This window comes from Trichomycterus rosablanca, chromosome 1 (genome assembly GCF_030014385.1).
Source record: "Trichomycterus rosablanca isolate fTriRos1 chromosome 1, fTriRos1.hap1, whole genome shotgun sequence".
Taxonomy (NCBI): Eukaryota; Metazoa; Chordata; class Actinopteri; order Siluriformes; family Trichomycteridae; genus Trichomycterus; species Trichomycterus rosablanca.
The window spans coordinates 41608478-41622596 of NC_085988.1; the positions used below are offsets into that span (position 1 = coordinate 41608478).

Below are 14119 nucleotides of genomic sequence, written 5' to 3' on the forward strand. Positions count from 1 at the left end.
GTGACTTCCCTTTTCTTGAACGCAACACATACTTTCTGTCCACTTGTTTGGAGTCTTCTTTCTGCAATTCTTTCTTCTGTATCTGCAATTCCCTTAATTGCTCCTCCAGCTCTTTCCGGCCTTCCGGGCTAGTAGATTCTTCCAAGCGTGAAAGACATTGATCTATACTTTTTCCCACCTTTCTTAAAACCTTCTGTTTGTCCTCAATTCTGGTGCTGGACGTTGCAGGAAAAAACCCTCTTGAATACATAGGACCATCTAAATCACCATCGCTATCTCCATTTTCACTCTCCTTAGAGCTTTCATCTCCTGAGTCTTCTCTCCTCCTTGTTTTATTTCCTCTCTTTTCCGCTTTAGCCAATATCTTCCTGACTGCAGGGTCATATCCTCCCATGACCTCTTCCAGATCACTTCGATCTTCATCATCTTCAAATTCCATCCTCCTGATCCTCAGCTCACCCTTAGTTTTCAAAGATGTCGTCTTCTTCTTACTTTTAGAACTTGGGTACATCTTTATGGTCATTTCCGCTTGTCCCATTTCTATTATTCGATCATCCTCATTTCTGATTTGATAATTGCCCTCCTGACTGATCACTGGGAGCTGGGGATAAACCTCCTCAAACTTCACATTCTTCTGATAGGGAGGGGGTTTCTTTACTGAGTCCACATGTGAAAAAGGCACATTGATTTCCGCCATTCGTTTTTCTATTTCTTTTGTGCTTTTTTCTATTTCTTCTGCACCTCTATCTCTCTTCTCTTTTGCAGCTCTCATCCGCTTCTGCCCTTCATTCTCAAACAACTGGAGAATGCCAAGCTCCTCTTGTCTTTTTTCTTTACGTTTTTCACCTTTTTGATCAGCTTTATATGTAGACACAAGCACCTGCATTGTATTAATTACATCTGGATTAAACGTTCCCTCCAATGGCCAAGGTTGGTTAATCTCAGGCCAACGCTTATTCCACTTCTCCATCATCTTTGGGATGCCTTTAACTAAAGAGTTATTCTTCTGTATCACATCAACAGGAGTAATAACCTTCGCAATTTTAACGTCCTTCTCCGACATTGTAATGACTTCCTTATGTACCCTTATTGAAAAAATTAGACTAATCACTATAACTACTTAAAACTATTTCAATTACCACTCCTTTATTTTCCTAAGCAACTGATTTGACACAGTCAGTAAAACATAAAATGAATTTGCCAACTCCAAAGGTGACAACCATCCACACAACACTAAGTATCCCCTATTATAATAACCAAACACCCAAAGAATCTATCAAATTGTAAGCAAAATCTCACTCAATTAATCCCCCAAATAAAAGAAAGTCCTGTCCCATATGAAACTCAAAAATCACACACTCCCACAAGGGACCAACTATCATCAAATATATTCCTATTTGCAACAAACAATCACCTATTTATCACCAATTCGCATATTCATTCAACTCAAACCAACAAATAGTCTCAATATCAAAACCCCAACACAGCTCAGATCAGAAATCATGCACAGACAATAAAGCTCACATTAGCAATCAAAGTTTAGTATATTCCTATGAACGATCAGTCTGTTGCCAAGCCTTTTCTCTCTAAAACTATATCATTTAGTGTAAACAAATGCACATACTCTTGTATAAACAAATAGATGTAAATTAAAAAATAGCCTATATTGTAAAATCAGACCAAGTTTGTACTAATAATAATAATTGTAAAAATACACTTAGAATACAGGTATTGGATAACAGAGTTTGTGAACAAATAAACAGGAACACTGGCCTGATTAGATGAATGATGCCAACACACTTCAGTCCTTATTGAACAACAGCACCTCCACTCCTTATCTGCGCACACAAGGGGAGAATCACCCCTCCTTCTCCTCTGCTCACAGAAACCCACTTTGTAGTCGTCTCACATGAAATCACACAAGAATCGGAAAACATGGCAAATTTTATAAAGTCTTTTACCAAACAGCACTCTATTAATTCACAACTTTGCTCAGGTTTTTTCCTTCACTTCGATAAACTTTTACACACTCGAGCATTTGCATTCGGGTTACCTTTTACACACACAACAGCTAAGCATTGCAGTTACACACCTTTTTTCCTCCTTAAATTAACTCCTGCTTAATTAGGTCATCTTAAACTCTTTTACAATTAATTTTACTCCTTGAACTACAAGTCTCAATTACATGCATTTTATTTTCTCTACTTCCTCTTGATTGTAACAAAAACCTCTCTTTACCACACTTAGCACCATCTAGTTTCCATCATTACTCATATTACACTCAACCTCACACTAGACGACTCCCTCCAATCACTATGATTGACAGATCTCCATACCACTTGATTTCCTTATTCTTAACCGTGTGGTACTGCCTCTCTTTCTCACACACACACACACTGTTCTTCACTCACACAGGGGAACGCCATATTAGCCCCCACCTTTCTGTTCTCACACACACACACACATGCCTTACGCAAGTTATATGTCAATCCCTTCTTCTACAACGAATGTTGTCCACATTTAAACACTACGCCATAATATCACCCTATACTTCTTCAATAAAACATCTAGTTTCCACTCTAATAATATCTCTCCATTCATAAAAGCACTATGTCTCTCTTTGGGAGTTTATTTATTTTAACTACACAATGTCCTCTTACTTCTGAGGCTCATGAGTTATTTAACTATTTAATCTACCAAGAGAGCTCATTACTTATTATTAACTAATTAACATTAACTGTCCTCACCGGATCAGTCGTTATGTCATCAGCAGTGTAGTAGCCACATCAGGATCCCATCCTCGTCGCCATGTTTGAGGTGTCTTCCTGAGGTATAGACGAGGAATGAAGAAATGACTCCGTCGACACTGTTCTGGGTTTACAAGCAAATTATTTATTTTAACCAAAACAGTATCAATCCAAACACCCAAGCTGATCGGGAGAGGAGGAAGCCAATTTGTGCTAGCTCTCGCTCTCTCCTTTACTCCTCTCCTTATATACTCAGGATTTACATACAGGAGAACATCTGTTTTCAATAGCTTTCAAACACAAAGAATGGAAGCTGGACACGTGGTCTATAGAGGCCTTGGCTCCCAACTTCCAACTTCACCAGGAGATCCTTACAGTTCTTGAAAAGCTTTCCCCAAACAGAGCCTCACATAGATGCATTCCAGATGTGGGGACATACCTATATGGGCCTCTCATGAGACAGACTTTGTTCATAGTATGGTCTCTCTTTTACATAAACCCACATAGATCCATCCAAGCCTAGTGACCCCAACACCATGAGACCCTTAAACACCAGACGAAGGCCATGATAAATGGTGCCTTCTACAGATTTGTGTTCCCTAACAATGCACATATGAATAAAATACACAAATGAATAAATATCTTGTATATAAAATACACCTCACACCGTAAAAAAAGGCCTTATTTAAAAGATCGATCTCACGTTTATATGAATCGATATCGGATCGTTCAAATAAAGATCGATTCGAATCGAAAAATCGATTTTATAAACCCACCCCTATCAAATACTGTATTCTGTGTAAAGCTGCACATGTATACAACGACATGAGGTCTGTCTTGATGTGTCACATTTAAAGTAAAACTCATGAAGAGTTCCCATGAATGTTTATATTTGGATGAAGCTGGGTTCACTCTCACTAAGAGGTGGAGAAGAGGTCTCAACATAACTGGTCAACCTGCAATTATAGAAATGGCTGCCCATCATGGTGGCAATGTGTCCATGTAGTCTAACGGTTACTGGACTAGTAACAAAGTTTAAAGTTGCAGGTTCAAGCCCCACCACTGCCAGGCTGCCACTGTTGGGCCCTTGAGCAAGGCCCCAGTTATTCAGTGTTAAGGCTTGATCAGAGTTAGTCAAAAACATTAGAATATTAAAACCCACAACGTGATTCGGGTAGATATTTTTATTGACTCATTTTCTTGTCAGATTGGGCTCCTGTTCATAAAATGATCAAATTTTTGTAATTCATAGTGTCACTGACTTAAGCGAAATACTTTTTAGTGAGTTCATGACAAAAGTCATTAGACAAGTTACCGTGTGAAATATAGTGACCTTACAGTCATCAGATCAAAAACTTTCTTAACCATCGTTATAAGTCTCGTTAGAGACTGGCAAAAATTGCCATAGCCGACTATATTTCAAGTCGTCCAGGCGGGGTATTGGGTAAAGTTTTCAACTAGCAATAATCGCGCCTCGGATAAACCTCATAGGCTACGATACTGCCACTGCGCAAAGCTAACGAGACATGGGAGGCAACAGGGGAGAGCCAGCACTCATCAACATACTCTGAGACGGTAAATGAATATCACTCACTGAGTAACACAAACAGTACACCCAATCATTTTACACAGCCCATTTCCCAATTTTAGTTGTGTGCATATTTAAAAAAAGTTTTTTTGCTAGAAGTTTTTTAGTGTGCAAACTTAAAAAAGCAGTTATGCCAACTTAGTTAGGTTGTTAGTTCACTCAAATCACTACCTAAAGTTTAACAAAATTACAATTACCATTTGATTGTACTTGTAAAAAGAAGATTTTTTAACTTAAAATATTATTTTGAGTGAACTTATAGGTTAATCAAAGAAAATAAGTTAGAATATTTACGAATGCCTGAAGTTGAGAAAACTCAAAAAAGTTAGGCAGCTGGTTGCTTTTCATTTTTAAGTTGGCACTGAAAAACTTCTAGCAAAAAAGCTGGTTTAAATATCATCATGCACACAACTAAAATTGAGAAATGGGCTGTGTAAAATGATTGGGTGTACTGTTTGTGATAGGCCAGTGATAGCTCAGTGGTTAAGGTACTGGACTAGTAAACAGAAGGTCACCGGTTCAAGCGCCACCACCACCAAGTTGCCACTGTTGGGTCCCTGAGCAAGGCCCTTAACCCTCAATTGCTCATTGTGTAAGTCGCTTTGGATAAAGGCGTCTGCTAAATGCTGAAAATGTAAAATGTAAAATGTAAAATGTTTGTGTTATTCAGTGAGTGATATTTATTTACCGTCTCAGAGTATGTTGATGAGTGCTGGCTCTCCCCTGTTACCTCCCACGTCTCGTTAGCTTTGCGCAGTGGCAGTATCGTAGCCTATGAGGTTTATCCGAGGCGCGATTATTGCTAGTTGAAAACTTTACCCAATACCCCGCCTGGACGACTTGAAATATAGTCGGCTATGACAATTTTTGTCAGTCTCTAACGAGATTTCTACTCATGGTTAAGTAAGGTGTTTATCTGATGGGTGTAAGGTCGCTAGATTTTACGCAGTGATTTATCGAATGCTTGTTACCGAGTACTCACTAAGAAGAATTTGGCTGAAGTCGGTGACGCTTTGAACTACACAAATATGATCATTTTTCCAACCGGTGTCTTTGGCATGCGCGTAAAATTATAAGCACAGCGTACCGATGCCGTCTCGGCTAATGGGGCTACATTATATTTGCGCAAAAAAACTAAAAAAAAACTTTTAAAGCATGCAATTTAAATGTTGTTTTGCCTTAAAAGAGTGTGTTGTTGTGTTAGCTCAGGGGTTTAGGTGCTAGACTGGTGATCAGAAGGTTGTTGGTTCAATCCCCACTACAGTCAAGTTGCCACTGTGAAGCCCACGACCAAAATCCCTTAAAATCACTTTGTTGAGATACTTGAATGTGACTATGTTCCAAACAGTAGTCTAGCAAGAATGGATCGAAGCACAAGTGCACTTTGAATCGCTTATTTACAGAAATAATGTGGCGCAAAGGATGTGTTCTGTAACACAGCCAGTAAATGACGAGTAAACAATGTTAAAGTGGGTGAGAAGTTATTTAAGTAAAGTGACAAAAACGTGAAAACAAACAAAATATTGCTTTCATCAAAAACACATGAAACTTAGACGGCAGATTTCTTTGGAAATGTCTCAAACGCTGTTTTGGTGAGATGATTGAACAGGAGGGGCGGGGTTGCTGTTAGGGGTTCATTAGAAGGAGTCTGAATTGTGTTTATAGTGAATAGGTAAGCTGAAGTTCCACTTGTATTGCAATACGCATGGATATGTAAGTGTATATACATGTTTATATATATTTATATATATAAACGCTGTAATGCTGAACAAATAAAGCTTAGGCGACAATGTTGCACTGAAAAAAGTTTCTGAACTTGATCCAAAAGTAAATAATGACGCATTGGAGGTAAATGAATGAAGGAGAATATCTTTTAAAACCCCATCAATGTACAGAAATGTTCATGAAAAGTTCTGCAGAGAAATACCGTTATTTTACACATATATTATCAAACACCTGCAATAAAGTGACGACACTAAAAGTTCTGCAGAGAAATGCCATTATTTAATATTACCATTAGCTCAAATCCAAAACCAACTGCTCAGCCCTTTCTGACAAGCAAATGTCAGTGAAAATATCTACCCGAATCATGTTGTGGGTTTTAATATTCTAATACTTTTGACTATCCCTGGTCCAGACTTAACACTGAAAAACTTCTAGCAAAATATCTGGTTTAAATATCAACATGCACACAACTAAAATTGGGAAATAGGCTGTGTAAAATGATTGGGTGTACTGTTTGTGTTATTCAGTGAGTGATATTTATTTACCGTCTCAGAGTATGTTGATGAGTGCTGCTCTCCCCTGTTACCTCCCACATCTCGTTAGCTTTGCGCAGTGGCAGTATCGTAGCCTATGAGGTTTATCCGAGGCGCGATTATTGCTAGTTGAAAACTTTACCCAATACCCCGCCTGGACGACTTGAAATATAGTCGGCTATGGCAATTTTTGTCAGTCTCTAACGAGACTTCTATTCATGGTTAAGTAAGATATTTATCTGATGGGTGTAAGATCGCTAGATGTTACGCACTGATTTATCGAATGCTTGTTACCGAGTACTCACTAAGAAGAATTTGGCTGAAGTCGGTGACGCTTTGAACTACACAAATTTGATCATTTTCCGAACCGATGTCTTTGGCATGCGCGCAATAATTATAAGCACAGCGTACCGATGCCGTCTCGGCTAATGGGGCTACATGATATTTGCGCAAAAAAACTAAAAAAATACTTTTAAAGCATGCAATTTAAATGTTGTCTGATCCGTCACGTGATTGTTTTGCCTTAAAAGAGTGTGTTGTTGTGTTAGCTCAAGGGTTTAGGTGCTGGACTGGTGATCAGAAGGTTGTTGGTTCAATCCCCACTACAGTCAAGTTGCCACTGTGAAGCCCACGACCATAATCCCTTAAAATCACTTTGTTGAGATACTTGAATGTGACTATGTTCCGAACAGTAGTCTAGCAAGAATGGATCGAAGCACAAGTGCACTTTGAATCGCTTATTTACAGAAATAATGTGGCGCAAAGGATGGGTTCTGTAACACAGCCAGTAAATGACGAGTAAACAATGTTAAAGTGGGTGAGAAGTTATTTAAGTAAAGTGACAAAAACGTGAAAACAAACTAAATATTGCTTTCATCAAAAACACATGAAACTTAGACGGCAGTTTTCTTTGGAAATGTCTCAAACGCTGTTTTGGTGAGATGATTGAACAGGAGGGGCGAGGTTGCTGTTAGGGTTTCATTAGAAGGAGTCTGAATTGTGTTTATAGTGAATAGGTAAGCTGAAGTTCCACTTGTATTGCAATACGCATGGATATGTACAGTATATATACATGTTTATATATATTTATATATATAAACGCTGTAATGCTGAACAAATAAAGCTTAGGCGACAATGTTGCACTGAAAAAAGTTTCTGAACTTGATCCAAAAGTAAATAATGACGCATTGGAAGTAAATGAATGAAGGAGAATATCTTTTAAAACACCATCAATGTACAGAAATGTTCATGAAAAGTTCTGCAGAGAAACACCGTTATTTTACACATATATTATCAAACACCTGCAATAAAGTGACGACACTAAAAGTTCTGCAGAGAAATGCCATTATTTAATATTACCATTAGCTCAAATCCAAAACAAACTGCTCAGCCCTTTTTGACAAGCAAATTAGTCAATGAAAATATCTACCCGAATCATGTTGTGGGTTTTAATATTCTAATACTTTTGACTATCCCTGATCCAGACTTAACACTGAAAAACTTCTAGCAAAAAATCTGGTTTAAATATCAACATGCACACAACTAAAATTGAGAAATGGGCTGTGTAAAATGATTGGGTGTACTGTTTGTGTTATTCAGTGAGTGATATTTATTTACCGTCTCAGAGTATGTTGATGAGTGCTGGCTCTCCCCTGTTACCTCCCATGTCTCGTTAGCTTTGCGCAGTGGCAGTATCGTAGCCTATGAGGTTTATCCGAGGCGCGATTATTGCTAGTTGAAAACTTTACCCAATACCCCGCCTGGACGACTTGAAATATAGTCGGCTATGGCAATTTTTGTCAGTCTCTAACGAGACTTCTAACCATGGTTAAATAGGATATCGAGTTGATGTATGTAAGATCGCAATAAACTGAGCAGTTTGTTTTGGTTTTAAGCTAATGGTTATATTTAGGGCTGTCACGCCATTATTATTATTTTTTTTTAATTGAGATTAATCGCAATTAATCGCAGACTAATATCTAAACAAAATTTGAACAGTTATGCACATATATAATTGCAAGAACATGTTTACCAATAAAAACATTTATAAAATTATGATAAAAATGTTAAATCAATATTATTTTTAGAAAGCCAGCTAATGTCTATACGTACAGAGTTGTTAACAGCTACCCATCTTTCAGCCAGTTATTTAAAATGAGTCTGTTCACATTTTCTGTCCAAAGGGAGGATCTTTTCCTGTTCATAACCCTGCCACTGAAAACAGGCGCTCATAATATGAACCATTTCTAGTGAACGAGTTGTATAGTGATATAGATATAGTGAGTTGAGGTTGAGTTCGAGGTTAATAAATATTTTGTTTTGTAGAGAACGATCAGGTCAGAAATACTGTAAAACTCGTGTGTGCTGATGTATCCTGATAGAAACTATATTGCGCTCCACCACCTGTTTACAACCTCTCCCCTGTGTTTCCCCTCGCTGTTTCTCACATTGATTGAGAGCCGAGTTTTGATCGCAGAGCGAACACCGAGTTCCTCCCGAATCCAGCACCGACCAGTCGCCGAGCGAAAATCAGTGCAAAAAGTTGTGTAGTGGTCTTAACTTGAGCTTCTGCCATGCTAAACTGATGTGCAGGTCAGATCTCGTTGCATGAAAAAACACTGGCTGGTCACGCGAAATTAAAGGGGGTAACAGATTTCCGTGCGCACCGTAAAAAAGGCCTTATTTAAAAGATCGATCTCGCGTTTATATGAATCGATATCGGATCGTTCAAATAAAGATCGATTCGAATCGAAAAATCGATTTTATAAACCCACCACTATCAAATACTGTATTCTGTGTAAAGCTGCACATGTATACAACGACATGAGGTCTGTCTTGATGTGTCACATTTAAACTAAAACTCATGAAGAGTTCCCATGAATGTTTATATTTGGATGAAGCTGGGTTCACTCTCACTAAGAGGTGGAGAAGAGGTCTCAACATAACTGGTCAACCTGCAATTATAGAAATGGCTGCCCATCATGGTGGCAATGTGTCCATGTAGTCTAACGGTTACTGGACTAGTAACAAAGTTTAAAGTTGCAGGTTCAAGCCCCACCACTGCCAGGCTGCCACTGTTGGGCCCTTGAGCCTCAGTTATTCAGTGTTAAGGCTTGATCGGAGTTAGTCAAAAACATTAGAATATTAAAACCCACAACGTGATTCGGGTAGATATTTTTATTGACAAATTTTCTTGTCAGATTGGGCTCCTGTTCGTAAAATGATCAAATTTTTGTAGTTCATAGCGTCACTGACTTAAGCGAAATTCTTTTTAGTGAGTTCATGACAAAAGTCTTTAGAGAAGTTACCGCGTAAAATATAGCGACCTTACAGTCATCAGATCAAAAACTTTCTTAACCATCGTTATAAGTCTCGTTAGAGACTGGCAAAAATTGCCATAGCCGACTATATTTCAAGTCGTCCAGGCGGGGTATTGGGTAAAGTTTTCAACTAGCAACAATCGCACCTCGGATAAACCTCATAGGCTACGATACTGCCACTGCGCAAAGCTAACGAGACATGGGAGGCAACAGGGGAGAGCCAGCACTCATCAACATACTCTGAGACGGTAAATGAATATCACTCACTGAGTAACACAAACAGTACACCCAATCATTTTACACAGCCCATTTCCCAATTTTAGTTGTGTGCATATTTAAAAAAAGTTTTTTTGCTAGAAGTTTTTTAGTGTGCAAACTTAAAAAAGCAGTTATGCCAACTTAGTTAGGTTGTTAGTTCACTTAAATCACTACCTAAAGTTTGACAAATTTACAATTACCATTTGATTGTACTTGTAAAAAGAAGTTGTTTTAACTTAAAATATTATTTTGAGTGAACTTATAGGTTAGGGGCAGTGAGGTGAGTGCTTTTATGCAGTGAGACAGCGTTTTTAAACAGTCCATTGTGATCCATTTAACAGCAGTGTTTGTAATGTTCCGTGTACAGTTCATTCGCTTTCCATCCAAATTTCTCTGAAATAAAGTTAGGTAATAAAGTCTGAGCTCATTTAGCTTGTAACGCGTATCCGTGCGCTCAGACGCCCGACGATACAAATGCGTGCTCTGACCAGAGATGATATTAAAGCGTCAATTAATAACTGTAATTTTATCTAGTGATGATTTCTCACGCTTTTTGAAAATGATTATTTTAAATACCCGATATTTCGCAATATGTAGCAGCTCGAGTCATTTGTAACTCACGACACCTGTCGTGCCTGTGTTATGGTTATACAGTATAAACACAATGTTGCTGTGTTAAAGCAGTGCGAATTACCACAGAGACACATATTTATGTGGCACAAACAGCCCAATACAAATAGTTTGTTAAATTTTTTTAATCTCGATTACATTTTTTGATCGCAATTTAAATCTTAACGCGTTCATCGCGTTAATTAGCGCAGTTAACGACAGCCCTAGCTATAATAAATAATGGCTTTTCTCTGCAGACCTTTTAGTGTCGTCACTTTATTGCAGGTGTTTGATAATAACGGTGTTTCTCTGCAGAACTTTTCATGAACATTTCTGTACATTTATTGTGTTTTAAAAGGCATTCTTCTTCATTCATTTATCTCCAATGCGTCATTATTGACTTTTGGATCAAGTTCAGAAACTTTTTTCAGTGCAACATTGTCGCATAAGCCTTATTTGTTTGTTTTCTAGTTTTTGTCACTTTATTTAAATAACTTCTCACAACATTGTTTACTCGTCATTTACTGGCTGTGTTGCAGAACCCATCCTTTGCGCCACATTATTTCTGTAAATAAGCGATTCAAAGTGCACTTGTGCTTCGATCCATTCTTGCTAGACTACTGTTCGGAACATAGTCACATTCAAGTATCTCAACAAAGTGGTTTTAAAAGATTTTGGTCGTGGGCTCCTGTCCGTAAATGACCATATCTGTGTCAGAGCATCAGCGCATTCGGCCAAAGCCTTCTTAGTGAGCACTTGATAAAAGTCATACGATAAATTATTGCGTATAACACAGCAACCATACACCCATAAAAACAAAAACTTTCTTAACCATCGTTAGAAGTCTCGTTAAATTGCAATAGCCGACTACATTTCAAGTCGTCCAGACGGGGAATTGGGTAAAGTTTTCAACTAGCAATAATCGCGCCTCGGATAAACCTCATAGGCTACGATACTGCCACTGCGCAAAACAGACGAGATGTGGGAGGTAACAGGGGAGAGCCAGCACTCATCAACATACTCTGAGACGGTAAATAAATATCACTCACTGAATAAAACAAACAGTACACTCAATCATTTTACACAGCCCATTTCCTAATTTTAGTTGTGTGCATGTTGATATTTTATCCAGTTTTTTTGCTAGAAGTTTTTCAGTGTGCCAACTTAAAAATGAAAAGCAACCAGCTGTCTAACTTTTTTGAGTTTTCTCAACTTCAGGAATTCGTAGTTATTCTAACTTATTTTCTTTGGTTAGCCTATAAGTTCACTTAAAATAATATTTTAAGTTAAAAGAACCTTTTTACAAGTACAATCAAATAGTATTTGTAATGTTGTTGATTTGAGTGAACTAACAACCTAACTAAGTTGGCACAACTGCTTGGGCTCCTGAAGTTAAAATAAAAAAATTAAAGCAGCTAGTTGCCTTAGATTTTTAAGTTTGCACACTGAAAAACTTCTAGCAAAACAGTTTTTTTTTTAAATATCAACATGCACACAACTAAAATTGGGAAATGGGCTGTGTAAAATGATTGGGTGTACTGTTTGTGTTATTCAGTGAGTGATATTTATTTACCGTCTCAGAGTATGTTGATGAGTGCTGCTCTCCCCTGTTACCTCCCACATCTCGTTAGCTTTGCGCAGTGGCAGTATCGTAGTTTATGAGGTTTATCTGAGGCGCGATTATTGCTAGTTGAAAACTTTACCAATACCCCGCCTGGACGACTTGAAATGTGGTCGGCTATGGCAATGGCTATGGTAAGATGTTTATGTGATGGGTGTAAAGTCGCTAGATTTTACGCAGTGATTTATCGAATGCTTGTTACCGAGTACTCACTAAGAATAATTTGGCTGAAGTTGGTAACCATCTGAACTACACAAATATGGTCATTTTCCGAACCGGTGTCTTTGGCATGCGCGCAAAATTATAAGCACAGCGTATCGATGCCGTCTCGGGTATTGGGGCTACATTAGATTTGCGCAAAAAAACTAAAAAACATCATTAAGTGACGACACTAAAAGTTCTGCAGAGAAATGCCATTATTTAATATTACCATTAGCTCAAATCCAAAATAAACTGCTCAGCCCTTTCTGACAGGAAAATTAGTCAATAAAAATATCTTCCCGAACCATGATGTGGGTTTTCGGAACCTAAACCCCATTTATGGAAAAAATCTGTAAACTGCCAAAACTCATTTATTGAATTAATCACTCTTTTCACAAAACCTTTAACCATTTTTACCTAGTTTGACACCGTTTTCATATCTGATTTAACTTTTTTGCAAAACTCTAAACACATTCTCACTGACAAAACACATTCCTCATGGTAGTGCACTTTGATGCAAAAATGGAACACACATGCCACAAAGGTTAAACACAACGAACACTATTGTTATTGTTGTGTGTTCACCATAATCAGTGATTATGGTTGAAATTAATAGGTAAAATGGAAAACAGTCAGTTCAAATGCATGTGGTATTTCTGAGCTTTATTGTGACTTTAGCAATGAAGTGCAACCATCATTTTTATGCACTGGCTGACTTTGTGTGTCATTTGACGACAGTGTTTGGTTTTGAGGAAAGATAAAATAGTTTTAAGTTGATTGTTTGATTTTGCAGGATAAGTCAGAGTTTTTGTGAATGTATATTATATTTTGGGTTTTGTGTTTACTGTTTTGAGAAAAGGAGAGGAAATCTCAGGAAATGTGTAACAAAGAAAATAAATAACTGATCACTTGACCTAATAGCATAATATAAAAAAAAAGAAGTAAAAGAAAAGCAATGTTGTAGTACTGTATGTAAGTATATACTGTATGTTTGTATATTGTAGTACTGTATGTAAGTATATATGTATGTATATTGTAGTACTGTATGTAAGTATATATGTATGTATATTGTAGTACTGTATGTAAATATACTGTATATGTATGTATATTGTAGTACTTTATGTAAGTATATATATGTATGTATATTGTAGTACTGTATGTAAATATATATGTATGTATATTGTAGTACTTTATGTAAGTATATATATGTATGTATATTGTAGTACTGTATGTAAGTATATATGTATGCATATTGTAGTACTGTATGTAAGTATATATGTATATATATTGTAGTACTGTATGTAAGTATATATGTATGTACTGTATATTGTAATACTGTATGTAAGTATATATGTATGTATATTGTAGTACTGTATGTAAGTATACTGTATATGTATGTACTGTATATTGTAGTACTGTATGTAAGTATATACAGTGGCAAGAAAAAGTATGTGAACCTTTTGGAATTTTATGGTTTTCTGCATTAATCTGTCATAAAATGTGATCTGATCCTCATC

The 14119-nt window shown here is 37.2% G+C and overlaps 7 non-coding genes across 7 annotated transcripts; 4 read left to right on the top strand and 3 right to left on the bottom strand.

Annotated features, from left to right (window-relative positions):
- Nucleotides 1–4124: 4124 nt before the first annotated feature.
- On the bottom strand, nucleotides 4125–4265 carry LOC134326022 (U4 spliceosomal RNA). The gene has a single exon (XR_010014458.1). It is a non-coding gene; the product is annotated as a U4 spliceosomal RNA (small nuclear RNA).
- Nucleotides 4266–5080: 815 nt separating this feature from the next.
- On the top strand, nucleotides 5081–5221 carry LOC134325687 (U4 spliceosomal RNA). Its single transcript, XR_010014317.1, has one exon. It is a non-coding gene; the product is annotated as a U4 spliceosomal RNA (small nuclear RNA).
- A 1440-nt stretch (nucleotides 5222–6661) lies between these two features.
- LOC134325944 (U4 spliceosomal RNA) lies at nucleotides 6662–6802 on the top strand. Its single transcript, XR_010014425.1, has one exon. It is a non-coding gene; the product is annotated as a U4 spliceosomal RNA (small nuclear RNA).
- Nucleotides 6803–8267: 1465 nt separating this feature from the next.
- LOC134325954 (U4 spliceosomal RNA) lies at nucleotides 8268–8408 on the top strand. Its single transcript, XR_010014435.1, has one exon. It is a non-coding gene; the product is annotated as a U4 spliceosomal RNA (small nuclear RNA).
- Nucleotides 8409–9963: 1555 nt separating this feature from the next.
- On the bottom strand, nucleotides 9964–10104 carry LOC134325694 (U4 spliceosomal RNA). The gene has a single exon (XR_010014318.1). It is a non-coding gene; the product is annotated as a U4 spliceosomal RNA (small nuclear RNA).
- A 1508-nt stretch (nucleotides 10105–11612) lies between these two features.
- LOC134325730 (U4 spliceosomal RNA) lies at nucleotides 11613–11753 on the bottom strand. The gene has a single exon (XR_010014324.1). It is a non-coding gene; the product is annotated as a U4 spliceosomal RNA (small nuclear RNA).
- Nucleotides 11754–12409: 656 nt separating this feature from the next.
- LOC134325743 (U4 spliceosomal RNA) lies at nucleotides 12410–12551 on the top strand. Its single transcript, XR_010014339.1, has one exon. It is a non-coding gene; the product is annotated as a U4 spliceosomal RNA (small nuclear RNA).
- Nucleotides 12552–14119: the final 1568 nt, after the last annotated feature.